The 14,089-nt window shown below is 41.0% G+C and overlaps 1 pseudogene; it reads left to right on the top strand.

Moving 5' to 3' along the window:
* Window positions 1-12,156: 12,156 nt before the first annotated feature.
* LOC150068263 (L-lactate dehydrogenase A chain pseudogene) lies at window positions 12,157-13,180 on the top strand (annotated as a pseudogene).
* Window positions 13,181-14,089: the final 909 nt, after the last annotated feature.

Below are 14,089 nucleotides of genomic sequence, written 5' to 3'. Positions count from 1 at the left end.
TGAAGGTTCCTTACCAAACTCATTCTATGAAGCCAGTATAACCCTCATCCCCAAACCAGACAGAGATTCATCAAAGAAAGAGAACTATAGACCTATTTCTTTAATGAACATCGATGCAAACATCTCAACAATACACTGGACAACTGTCTACAACAATTCATCAAAAAAGTTATACACTATGATCAAACTGGATTCATCACAGGGAGGCAAAGCTGGTTCAACATACACAAATCCATTAATTTAATTCAACACATCAACAGGAGCAAGGACAAAAATCACATGATTGTCTCAATAGATGCACAAAAGGCATTTGACAATATCCAACACCCCTTTATGTTAAAAGCTCTGGAGGAACTAGGAATCCATGGAACATTCCTCAATATAATAAAGGCTGTGTATGACAAACCCACTGCTTGTATTACACTTAATGGTGAGAATCTAAAGCCATTCTCTCTAAAATCAGGAATGAGACAAGGTTGCCCTCTCTCTCCACCCCTCTCTAACATAGTATTAGAATTCCTAACCAGTGCAATAAGGCAAGAAGCAAGCATAAAGTGGATCCAAGTAGAGAAAGAGGAATTAAAACTATCCCTCTTTGCAGCTGACATGATTCTGTATTTAAAGAATCCTATACACTCTTCTCCCAAGCTGCTTGAGCTGATTCAAAACTTTGGAAGGGTAGCAGGCTATAAAATAAACCCTCAAAAATCAACTGCCTTCCTTTACGCCAACAGTGAGAGGAACGAGGCAATAATCAGGAAAGCAACACCTTTCACAATAGCATCAAAGAAAATAAAGTACCTAGGAATTAGCTTAACTAAGAATGTAAAGGACCTTTTTGATGAAAACTTTAAAACCCTGAAAAAGGAAATTAAAGCAGAACTAAGGAAATGGAAAAACCTCCCGTGCTCCTGGATTGAAAGAATCAATATCGTGAAAATGACAATCTTGCCAAGGGTTATCTACAAATTCAACACAATACCCATCAATATCCCAATGTCATTCTTTAAAGAAATAGAAGAGGGAATTCAAATTTTCATATAGAATAATAAAAGACCCCGTATAGCAAAAACACTTCTTAGCAGAAAGAACAGCGCTGGAGGAATTTCAATTCCAAACTTTAGACTCTATTACAGAGCTGTAATTATCAAAACAGCTTGGTACTGGCACAAGAACAGGCTTGAAGACCAATGGAATGGAACTGAGGACCCAGATATTAAACCACAGACATATGGCCACCTAACCTTGGACAAGGGAGCCAAAAAAATAGAATGGAAGAAAGACAGCCTCTTCAACAAATTGTGCCGGCAGAACTGGTTAAACACCTGCAGAAAACTAAAGTTGGATCCTTCTTTGTCACCCTGCACAAGAATTAATTCCAAATGGATTAAAGACCTGGAGGTAAAAGCTGACACACTGAAAACTTTACAGGAAGGAATAGGAGATACACTAGTCCTCCTTGGCACAGGTCGAAACTTTCTTAATAAGGACCAAGAATCACAACAAATCAGAGAAAGGCTGGATAAGTGGGACTGCATTAAACTGCCGAGCTTTTGTATGGCAAAGGAGATAGCTAGTAAACTAGTCAGGAAGCCTACAGAGTGGGAGAAGATCTTCCCCAACCAAACAACAGACAATGGCCTCATATCTAACATATATCAACAACTCAAAAAGTTGAATCACTCTCAAGCTAATCTCCAAAGTAACAACCATCCCATTAAAAAATGGGCCAAAGACTTAAAGAAATTCTTCTCTGAACAAGAAACCAAATGGCCTATAGATACTTGAAGAAATGCTCAACATCTCTGGTCATAAAAGAAATGCAAATCAAAACAACTCTAAGATTCCACCTCACTCAAATTAGAATGGCCAGGATCAGGAAAACGAATAATAACAGATGCTGGAGGGGATGTGGCCAGGAGGGATCACTACTACATTGTTGGTGGGAGTGCAAACTCATTCAACCACTATGGAAAGCAGTATGGCAGTGCCTCAGAAGGCTAAACATAGAGCTCCCCTATGACCCAGCTATTCCACTACTTGACATTTACCCAACCATCCAGAACCTAGGGCATACTAAATCCACTAGCACAACAATGTTCATTGCAGCACTATTCACCATAGCAAAGATATGGAACCAACCTACATGTCCCTCAGTTGATGAGTGGTATTTGTACACAATGTAATTCTCTGCTGCTGTCAGAAAACCCGACATCGCCCCCTTTATTAGGAAATGGAAATTCTTAGAAAAAAGAATCTTAGAAAAATCTTAGAAAATCTTAGAAAAAAATCATATGAAGTGAAGTAAGCCAGACTCAAAGGAACTTAGGCTAAATGGTTTCCCTCATTTGTCATAATCAGTAGAAACCTTGGGCTCTACTAGCAGAGATCTGCAATAGAGCAAAACATGGATAAATTAGGCCATATAGTATGAAGCTAATGGAAAGGACCTCCAGGATATTGAAACAAAAGCCATAAAATGAATGACTTTGTCCTTAATGTACTATGTTATCTCTCATCTCCTTTGCTGTCCCTTGGGTATCTCATATTGTTACAGTATCTCACTTTGTTATCTGATATATTGAATTTATTTGTATTTGGTTATTTGAAATTGGATAGGGAAGGGGGGAAAACCAAGACGGGTGTGGGAAGGAGAATAATGGGTACCAAGACATGTGAAAGGGTATCAATATATGTGAATTAATGCACCTTCTATCTGGCAAATATCATGTAATCCTTTTATTTAATTACAATAAAAAATGTTTAAAAAAAGACATCCATCAATTGGGCTGAGAGGGATGATAACAGAAGGTAAGGAACTTGGGGCTGATATGGGAGAAATGAAGATCAGAAAATACAAATGTCCAGTTAGCAAGGGAGGATGCATTCATTAAATAATAATAATTAAATGATCATACATTTATTAAATCCACTGAAGGTGGCACTGAGCTATTCTTGTGATATTCTGAATGGATACTAAGGGTAAAATATATGAGGTAACAAATATAATTTTATAGATGGAAACTTTTGGTAGTGTGCTAGCTTCGCAGTGTCCATATTAAGCATGTGATTTCTATCACTTTAAAACATGAGATACTTTTAAAATAATGAATAAAAACCAAGAAATTGTTTTTCCCTATAGAGATCAAGTGATCTGTTACATGTCCAAATATTCTTCAAGACAGTGAAGAGACCTGTCTCCAGAGAGTAACAGGAAAGTAACAGTTCCTTTAAGGATTCCTTTTTATTTTCTTTAATCAAAACAAAAGGGAAAAAAAAACAAAAAGAACTATGTTCCCCTTGGAATAAATTAATTCCTCTCTCCCGGTAACAGCCTACAATATTGCAAGAAATTAACCTAAATCTGTTTATCCATGATGTCATCTTCACTTTAACTCATGGGAACAAAATGGTTTGGAGACTAGAAAGATATTTTATTCCATGAAGACAATTATTTCATGAAATACAATTCATTTGATGAGATCTTAGTATATTCATCGATTGACTTGCAAGAAACTGCACAAGCTTCTGACGCCCTTCTCTGAATCCAGTCTCCGTGAAAACCCTAGCTGACAAAGTTCTAAGAAGGAGTTGGGGGATAAGAAGTCTTCAGTGGTAAAAAAAAAAAAAAGAAGACAGAGCCACGGTAGCCTGATACAGACGGGCGAAATGTAAATTTATATCCAGTGAGGAGAAACAAGAGAAAAAGGACCAGAAGTGGGCTCACGTCTGCAGGTGAGGTCCCAGATCTACAGGTAACTTATCATCCTCATGGAGCTCATGCTTTGGAAACTCTGACTTCCCTTCTTTCTCCAGCCTATGGCACCTTTCTCATGAAGTTCCTTTCTAGAAAGTCTCTTGCTCTTCTCCAACAATCAGCGTTATCTGTCAGCTTTGCTTTATCCAATTATGTATTTATTAATCACCTGCTTAAAGATCCATGTGCACCAGGTATTGTCTGTTGGGTTCCATGCCACTGGACTTCTTTGTTCTCTAGGCGTGAGCCTTGAACTTGGCACTGTCCTAATCTCCTTTTACTCAAGGCTAGCACTCTACTACTTGAGCTACAGCTCCACTTCCAGGTTTTTCTGTCATTATTTGGAAATAAGGGTCTCGTGGACTTTCCTTTCCCATTAGTGTCCATAACAAAATCTAGCCAACAATGGAATTATTGATAAAGAAGAATTCACCTTCATGTGTGTCTGTGTGTGTGTTGTGTGTGTGTATTGTGTGTGTGTTGTGTGTGTGTGTGCTTGCATGTGCATGTGCCAGTCATGGGGCTTGAACTGTGTGTGTTGTGTGTGTGTGTGTGTGTGCTTGCATGTGCATGTGCCAGTCATGGGGCTTGAACTGTGGGTCTTTGCAGTGTCCCTGAACTTCTGAACCATACCAAGTGAACTACAGCTCACTTGTGGCTTTTTGGTAATTAATCAGGAATGATAATCTCATGGATTTCCCTGTCTGAGCTGACTTCACACCCTGATCCTTCAATTGCAGCCTCATAGTAGCTAGAATGCCAGCTTGAGCCACTGGCACTCAACTTCCCTCACTTAGTTTTGCACATGCACACTGGCTGTGTGCACAGAATGGTTTTCTATGTATTCCAACTGGAAAAGGGGGTTTTGCTGGGGTATTTCCACAAAGGCATATATTGTGTTTTGATCACACTAAACCCCTCTGTAGCTCTTTCTTTGGTCCATGGTACCTTCTTCTGATTTCAACAGGGTTTAGTGGATTTTATCTTCATCTTCACACATATTCTGTGTTAATCCCACCATTACTTCCCTCTCTCTCTGGCTTGTCCCCACAAACAACTACATTCCTGATATACTTACAGATAGATAGATAATATGTAGATTGATCACAGATAATAGAAATTAGATGCTAAGAAAAATTATAATTCTAAGAATGACATTTTCCTTACCTTTAATGATTCAAATAGAGTAGCAATTGTCTCCCTGTATAGAATCCTGAAAAGATTAGATTTCTTTAATGGGTAAACAAGTTTGAGATAAGCCTACTATTTATTATCTTTTTTGTATTTCATTCTAATTAATAGAAGGGTTACATTATAATCACCGATAGAAGGTGCATTACTTCACAAACACTGATGCCCATTCTCATGTTTTGGTCCCCATTACATTTGCCTCACCCCTGCCCCTCATCTTGTTATCCCCCCTTCCATATTAATTTTTACATCTCACTGTATAAATATCAAGTGTCTAGGTAGGAAATGACAACTGAAAACTACACATATTTCACAGTTAACTGTCAGTATGCCCATTGAGTTAGACATAAAATTTAAGATTTCATTGTAATTCATGAAACTTTGTAAGAGAAGATAGCATTAAAGATAAATGAAAAAGAAAAAAACAAAGATAAAAACTAACAAAGATACAGTTCAGTAGACAGATAGACACACAGACAGATAGATACACAGATAATAGATGGGCAATTACATAGATATATCAGAAGGTAATACAAAAACACATAGATAGATATATAACTAACCAAGAGACAGACAGGTAAGTACAAAGGTAGATAGATATAACACAGATAGATATACACAGGCATACATACATAGATAATAGTACACACATACACAGAAACTGAGATATCACAGTAGCCTGGTACGTACATGATAGACAGACACATACATACATAAATAATAGACATACAATGGGTTGGAAGGTGGGTAAGAAGGTAGCTAGCTGAGTAGGCAGACGAATAGATACAAAGATACAAAACTGTGAAGAAGAGAACACATGTACCATTTGTCTTTCTGAACCTGGATTATTTTGCTTCCAGTCATTTTCCTACACAGGATGGAATCCATTGTTCTTAAAGGCTGAATACTATTCCATTGTATGTCTGTTTCTGTTCTCCTTTCATCCACAGGACAGCCTGGCTGATTTCATTCGTTGTCTCAGCCTAAAAGGCCTGTGCCTTCCTTTCCTACTCCATCTTTCCTCCCCCCAGCACAAATGATTTCCATTTCCCAGAAGATTTTCCTCCCGAATGCTGTCATTCTGATTTACACAGCTTCCATTGCATGAGCATAAGAGATGTTGACACTTGTAATTGTTCTGGAGAAGACAAACACTAGTGTTCAAACCTTAAGATTTCTTTGTAAATGTTCCAGACAAACTGCTCTTTCAGAGCCTTCAGCATATGAATCATCTTCATCCAGTTTGCTATTACATGATCCATTAATTCTGCTGATTTCCACACAATATGTTCCTGCTCCAGAGCATGAAATCCCATGCAAGTGATGGATGGTGTGTGTGTGAGACTACTTACTCAAGGCTACTACGAGATCTACTGTCATCCTTTTAGTGCTACAAAAAGGAGATAAGACTCTGACAGACTTTTCTTACCCAGACTGACTTAAAACCCCAAACCTTAGCTCTCCACTTCCTGAGTAGCTAGGATTACCGGCATGAATTAAATGTGCTAAGCATAGCGTAGGTTATTTTAATGATGTTGTGTTTTTTTGTCCTCATTTCTGTGCAGCTGGTAGTCTCTTTTTTACCCTCTCTCATATTTTGCAATAAATAACCTAGAAGGAATTCTCTATCGGGAGGCATCCACAGCCATGTTGACCAGCCATGCTATATTCCATCCACACAAGTAACAGATGTGTTGTGTTGAGAACAGCTCAGCCTACGAACATGGCCTGGACTCCAGGCAATGAGGCTGAATGATATCAGGGACCTCCATGTACTGAGATCTTCCCCACAAATGCTCCCATTCCTGTGATAGATGCTCGCTCCATGGCCTGCACACACGGGAGGACAACTCAATCCTATTACATGGAGAACATTCCCGCCACCAGGAAAAGAGGTAAAAGAGTTAATTGTACCTGAGAGTTGAAAGCGCTTCCTGAAAGGTGAAGGCAGTGGAAAAGGTGGACAGAGAAATGGAGAGAAGAAAGGTGGGCAAAATCATTCCTAATATTCAGTGTACAAATGTGAAGCTTGAACTGAGTGAACTGAGGGAGGGGTTGGAGTGGGGGGAGTTGTGGTGACATGGATAAAATGGTCTTTTACTCAAAAACTGATTATTGAATTACAGCCCCATTGGACAAGTAGGTAAGAATAAGGTTTAGAAAAATACATTTCATAGGGATTGCAGCACGGCCTACTGATAGAGTGCTTGCCTAGCATGCACGAACACCCGAGGTTGAATCCTCAGTACCACACACATAGAAAAAACTGGAAGTGGTTCTGTGGCTCACTTAATAGTACTCTAACTTTGACAAAGCCAAGGACAGAGCCCAGGCCTTGAGTTCAAGCCTCAGGACTAGCAAAACACAAAATTTCACAGTCAGTGAATACAAGACAGGGATATGAAAGTGAGTGTAGCCAATCTTGGCTGTGCAGGTCAACCTAGGAAACAAAAAACGCATCTGGCAGGGGAAGGGCATGACCACCTGAGCTGGCAGTGGGCATTGATTGAACTTTTCCATACTTGCCCCAAGGAAAACAGCCAGGGCTATGACAGCACAAAACCACACAGGGGAATCACCATTCCTCCTGCTGGGCCTCTCAGATGACCCTCAGCTCCAGCCCATCCTCTTTGGGCTCTTCGTGTCCATGTACCTGATCACCGTGCTCGGAAATGTGCTCATCATCCTGGCCGTCATCTCTGAACCCCACCTCCACACGTCCATGTACTTCTTCCTCTCCAACCTGTCTTTTGTGGACATCTGTTTTACTACTACTACCATCCCCAAGATGCTGGTGAACATCCAGACCCAGAGAAAGACATCTCCTACCCAGAGTGCCTCAGTGAGGTGTATTTCTTCATGATTTTTGGAGGAATGGAAAATTTCCTATTCACTGTGATGGGTTATGACCGCTTTGTGGCCATCTGTCACCCACTGAACTACCCACTTATCGTTACCCCTCACTTCTGTGGCCTCCTGGTTCTGCTGTCCTGGCTTCTCATTTTCTGCATCTCACTACTCCATGTCCTACTGATGAAGAAATTAACCTTCTCCCCGGGAACCACCATCCCCCATTTCTTCTGTGAAGTAGCTCAAATTCAAAGAGTGGCCATCTCTGACACCCTCATCAATGACATCTGTGTGTACCTGGCTTTTGTGTTGTTTGGTTTGTTTGCTGCCTTAGGAATCTTCTTCTCATGCCATCAGATCCTCTCCTGTTTAATGAAGTTTCCCAACACGGCTAGCAAGCACAAAGCCTTCTCCACCTGTGGCTCTCACCTCTGTGTGGTCTCCTTGTTCTATGGGACAGGACTTGGAGTGTACCTCAGCTCTGCGGTGTCCTCCTCTGCTCACTGAAGCAAGGTGGCCTCGGTGATGTACACAGTGGTCACTCCCATGCTGAACACCTTCATCTACAGCCTGAGGAACCAGGACGTGATAGGGGCTCTGGAGAGACTGCCAGGCAGAGTGGTCTCCTGTCTTGACGGATTGTGAAGCACAGAACAAAGTAGTCCACTGCAAGAGGGAAAACTATTTGGCTGAATATCAGCATCATTGATTCATTTCCTTCATTATAGGACTCAGTATATATATATATATATATATATACATATATATATATGTATATACATATCCATCTAGAAAATATATATGAATTCAAGAATACCCTGCAAAGCCCCTATGGCTTTGTCTGTCTATATGTGGACATTTGTCTTTGAAAGAAATTTACTTGCTATACTTCGGAAAAACAATTTTCTTTTCAGTGTGAATTTTCCTTAATATTCCCATTTGGCGAGGTGTTATACAAATTCTTCTGGTCATTTCTAATTGAGCATAGAAACCACTTATCACAGTCCGAGGTTACACAGTATCCCCTTAAGTTATCCCCTTCTATATTAAATCTTCCTCCTAAAACAAAAAACTTCTTCTTCCTCCGCCTCCTTTTTCCTCCTCCTCCTCCTGCTCCTCTTGTACTTCTGCTTCTGCTGCTACTTCTGCTACTGCTTCTTCCTCTTCCTCTTCCTCTTCTACAGCGCTGGGACTGAATTCAGTGTCTGGTGCTGTTTGTGAGCATTTTTGATCAGGGTTATTCCTCTGTTATTTGAGATACATCTACACAATCCCCATATCAAGGAGCTACTCAAAGATAAGACCCTCATAGACTTTTGCCTGTGCTGGCTTTAAACCCCAGTCCTCAGATGCCAGTCTCCTGTGTAGCTGGGATAACAGATGTCAGTCTCCACCACTAGGCAAGACAAAATAACTTGATTTTTTACTTAGCAGAAACAGAATGAACACATACAAGAATCCAAATAAAATGTCAACACTTTCAGAACAACAGTTATGGCCTTACATGTGAGATTTTGTTTAAGTTTGAGGGAATATTTTTTACTAATCTCTCTTTCCACTCAGGTATGAACTTGTTTCCATGATAGCTATACTAAGTGGCATCCTCAGACAACAGTGTCTGAGCACGCCTGTTTCTTCTCAACTTCACCAGAATTGGTGTTGTAGATTTCCTTCAGCATTTACATAATACAGAATCACACTGTTTTCTTGATTTGCATATCCTATGTAGTTAAGAGGTTGAATACTTCTTTGTGGATTTCTTCATGGCCATTTTTACCTCCTTTAATGATTGTCTTGCTTGTGAGCATTGGCTCACACCTGTAATCCTAGCTACTCAGGAAGATGAGATTTGAGGATCACAGTTCAAAGTCAGCTTAGGCACTAAAGTCTGTGAGACTCTTATCGGCAATTAACCACTAGAATACCAAAAGTGGTGCTGTGACTCAAGGGGTAGGGCAGTAGCCTTGAGCTGAAGGGCTCAAGAACAGCAATCAAGCCCTGAGATCAAGCCCCATGACCAAACAAAAAAAATACATGAATAAATAAAGAAAATAAACATTATCTTATCCATCTTTTTCCTCATTGTGAAGTCAACTTAATTGTAAACCCTTAATATTTGGTGTTGAGTATCTGAGAGGCTTTCCTTCTAACTCCTGGGACTGGGGCTCTTTATAAGTGAATACCCCACACACATCTATCATTCTTATCAGCCTTTCCCATGCTCTGAATAAAGATTTGATTACTGCAATCCCTTTTGTCAATTTTTCCTCATATTTAATGAAATACTACAGAACTTTCCAGAAAGTACTAGTCTTGGCTATATCTCCAGTTATGTTCTCTATGGTTTCCTGTTGTAATTTCAGCTTCAGTTCTTACAGGCTGACATGTAGGATGGTGCCTCCAAGCCAGGTTGGCGAGGAATGTCTGTGACATTCTTATCTCTACCCATAAAACTGCTGGAAGTAAACGGGGCAACCTGTGCTCACACCTGAATCCTAGCTACTCGGGAGCCTGAGATCTGAGGATCACAGTTCAAACCCAGCCTGGACATGAAAGTCCATCAGACTCTTATTAACCACCAGAAAACTGAAAGTGGTGCTGTGGGTCAAACAAGGAGAGTGTTAGCCTTGAGAGCTCAGAGATAGCGCCCAGGCCTACAGTTCAAGCCCCACAAGAAAGAGAGAGAGAGAGGAAGAGAGAGAGGGGGGGGTAGGGAGGGGGGAGGAGAGGGAGGGGTGAGCTCTCTCTCTCTCTCTCTGGTAAGGGAACAGCACACAATGTATTGAATGGAGAAACCTGGAAGGTTCTCTCAAAGATCTAGGTTACAGAGGAGCCTGCATTCATCCCTGTCACTCAGCACTGTGTCCCAGCCAGAGCCATCCATCAAGAGAAAGAAAAACATGCACTAAAATTTGAAAAAATAATACATCCCAGAGTGTCACTGTGTGTACAAGGTATGACCTCCACTAAAGTAACTCCAAAAATCAGTTCTGGTGCCGGTGGCTCAAGCCCAAACCCCCAGCTACTGCACAGGCTGAGATTTGAGGATGGAAACTCACAGTCATAATAGGCCTGAAGTCCTCCAGGACCTTTTTTCCAGTTCAGTAGGAACAAGACAGAAGTGCAGTTGTGGCAGGAGTGATAGAGCACCAACCTTCAGCACAAAAGGTTAGGGGGAATTCTCCAATCCAGAACACCAGGCCGAGAACCAACACAAACACACACACAAACACACACACACACACACACACACACACACACACACACACACACACACACACACACACACCATCCATCTTTCAATAGGATCAGGAGGAAATGATATGTTTCCAGTTTTATTTAGGGGGTGTCATTTCTTTTCCTGTGTGTCTGTCTGTGTGTGTGGGTGCATGTGTGTGTGTGTGTTGTTCTTGGAGCTTGAACTCAGAGCCTGGGCATTGTCCATGACTCTTTTTGCTCAAGGATTCTACTCTTCTGCTTGAGCCACAGCTCCATTCTGCCTTTTTAGTGGTTCATTGAAGAGAAGACTCTACAGACTATACTGCCCCACTGGCTTCTAACTCTAAATCCTCACATCTCAGCCTCCTAAGTAATTTGAATTACCGGCCTGAGCCAGCAGCACCTAGCTGAGATTGTTTTCTTTTTCCTTTTTCTCTTTCTTTAGTTTTTTTTTGTCCATTCTTCAACTTGAACTCTGAGCCTGGACGCTGTCCCTGAGCTCTTCAGCTCAACACTACCTCCCTACTCCTTGAGCCACCGCCATACTTCTGCTTTTTTGGTGGTTAACTGGAGATAAGAGTCTCATGGATTTTAATGCCTGGGCTGGTTTTGAACCAAGATTCTCAGATCTCAGCCTCCTGAGTAGCTAGGATGACAGGAGTGAGCCACCATGCCTGGCGGGTGTTTTCTAAGCTGAGTTCATAGAAATCCAGCAATTGGGCCAAGGGAAGCAGTAACAGGAGGTAAGGAATTAGGGGCTGATATGAGAGAAATGAAGATCAGAAAATACAAATGTCCAGTTAACCAGGGAGGATACAAGCATTTAAATGATCATACACTGATTAAATCTACTGAACAGGGCACTGAGCTATTCTTGTGATATTCTGAATGGATACTAAGGGTAACATATATGAGGTACCAAATATAATTTTATAGCGTTCTGGGTGTCTCAGTGTGCTGCTGACCAAATAAAACGTGGTATTTTTATCTATAACTTCCAAGTATAAGACACTATTAAATAATGAATGAAAATCAAGAAATTGGATGGAGCGACTCTTGCTGAGTCCAGATCTGCCCGCCGTGCACTTCCAACTCCCGCCCATCATGCACCCTGGAGTTCCAGTCCTTCCAAGTACAGAATGGAAGGTCTCAAGGATCAGCTGATTGTGAATCTTCTTAAAGAGGATCATGTCCCCCAGAACAAGATTACAGTAGTTGCGGTTGGTGCTGTTGGCATGGCGTGTCTCATCAGGACTTGGCAGACGAGCTTGCTCGTGTTGATGTCATGGAAGACAAACTGAAGGGAGAAATGATGGACCTCCAGCTCAGCAGCCTTTTCCACAAAACACCAAAAATTGTCTCTGGCAAAGACTACTCTGTGACTGCAAATTCCAACCTGGTTATTGTCACAGCTGGGGCCCGTCAGCAAGAGGGTGAAAGCCGTCTTAATTTGGTCCAGCGCAATGTAAACATCTTTAAGTTCATCATTCCTAATGTAGTGACGGACAGCCAAAACTGCAAGTTGCTGACTGTTTCCAATCCAGTGGATATTCTTACCTAGGTGGCTTGGAAGATAAGTGGCTTCCCCAAAAACTGTGTCATTGGAAGTGGCTGCAATCTGGATTCAGCGCGGTTCCATTACCTGATGGGAGAGAGGCTGGGAATTCACCCCTTAAGCTGTCATGGATGGGTTCTCATGGAGACTCTAGTGTGCCAGTGTGGAGTGGAGTGAATGTTGCTGGTGTCTCCTTCAAGAATCTGAATCTTGATTTAGGCACTGATGCAGACAAGGAACAGTGGAAAGAGGTTCATAAACAAGTTGTTGACAGTGCCTATGAGGTGATCAAACTGAAAGGCTATACATCCTGGGCCATTGGACTGTCTGTGGCAGATTTAGCAGAAAGTATTATGAAGACTCTTCGAAGAGTTCATCCAATTTCCACCATGATGAAGGGTCTCTATGGAATAAAGGAAGATATCTTCCTTAGTGTTCTTTGCATTCTGGGACAGAATGGAATTTCAGATGTGGTGAAGGTCACTCTGACTCCCGAGGAAGAGGCTCACTTGAAGAAAAGTGCAGATACACTTTGGGGAATCCCAAAGGAGCTAGTTTTGAAGGCTTCTATGTACCACTTCACTGTCGAGGCTATAAGAGAATTTTAGTCGGGGATTATGCATGTTGTCCCACACTGATCTGTGACTAAAGCAGTAGCATTACAAAAAGACCTGAGAAAAGTATCCATTTCCTGAAATTAGGACTAGGACTGGTTCAGGAAAACATGCAGCTGTATTCTGATGGTGGATGGGTCCTGTGTAACTGTAAAACTGGTAACTGTAAACAATTTTACCTCTCTGAGACACCACTGCCAATGAATGGTGCATAGTCCCTAATTACCCTTCGAACCAGATATGTTACTGTGTGCTTTGTAAATCAGCAAAACACCTAGTTCCAACTTCTTTTCCCAATCACCCTTCCTGGGATGGGTTGTATAAATCCATTTTCGCATGTCACATACATCACTGTTTTAAAGGATATTTTATGTATTATATATCAATAGTGTGCATTGCATGGTATGTAATAAGCTACATATGAACAGGGCAAAAACTATCCAAATGTCATAGGAAAACACCAAATAAACCTTGAACAGTGAAAAAAATCAAGAAATTGTTTTTCCCTCTAGAGATCAAGTGATCTATTACATGTCCAAAGATTCTCCAAGGCAGATGCCAAATCGACATGGCTCCAGAGATTTCCTTCCTATAGAAATTAATAGGTCCTTTAAGAATTCATTGTTATCCTTTTTATCAAAACAAAAGAAACTGTGTTCCCCTTGGAATAAATTAATTCCTCTCACCCTTTTACAGTCTACAATAATGCAAGAAATTAACCTAAATCTGTTTATCCATGATGTCATCTTCACTTTAACTCATGGAAACAAAATGGTTTGGAGACAGGAAAGACATTTCATTTCATAAAGACAATTATTTCATGAAAGGCAGTTCATTTCCTGAAGAGATCTTAGTAGATCTTAGATCGATTGAGTTGCAAGAAACTGCACAAGCTTCTGACTC

The sequence above is a fragment of the Megascapheus bottae genome, chromosome 1 (genome assembly GCF_031878675.1).
Source record: "Megascapheus bottae isolate mThoBot1 chromosome 1, mThoBot2.hap1, whole genome shotgun sequence".
Taxonomy (NCBI): Eukaryota; Metazoa; Chordata; class Mammalia; order Rodentia; family Geomyidae; genus Megascapheus; species Megascapheus bottae.
Note: the sequence above shows the minus strand (reverse complement) of the source record. Positions and strands in the feature narration are given on the sequence as shown.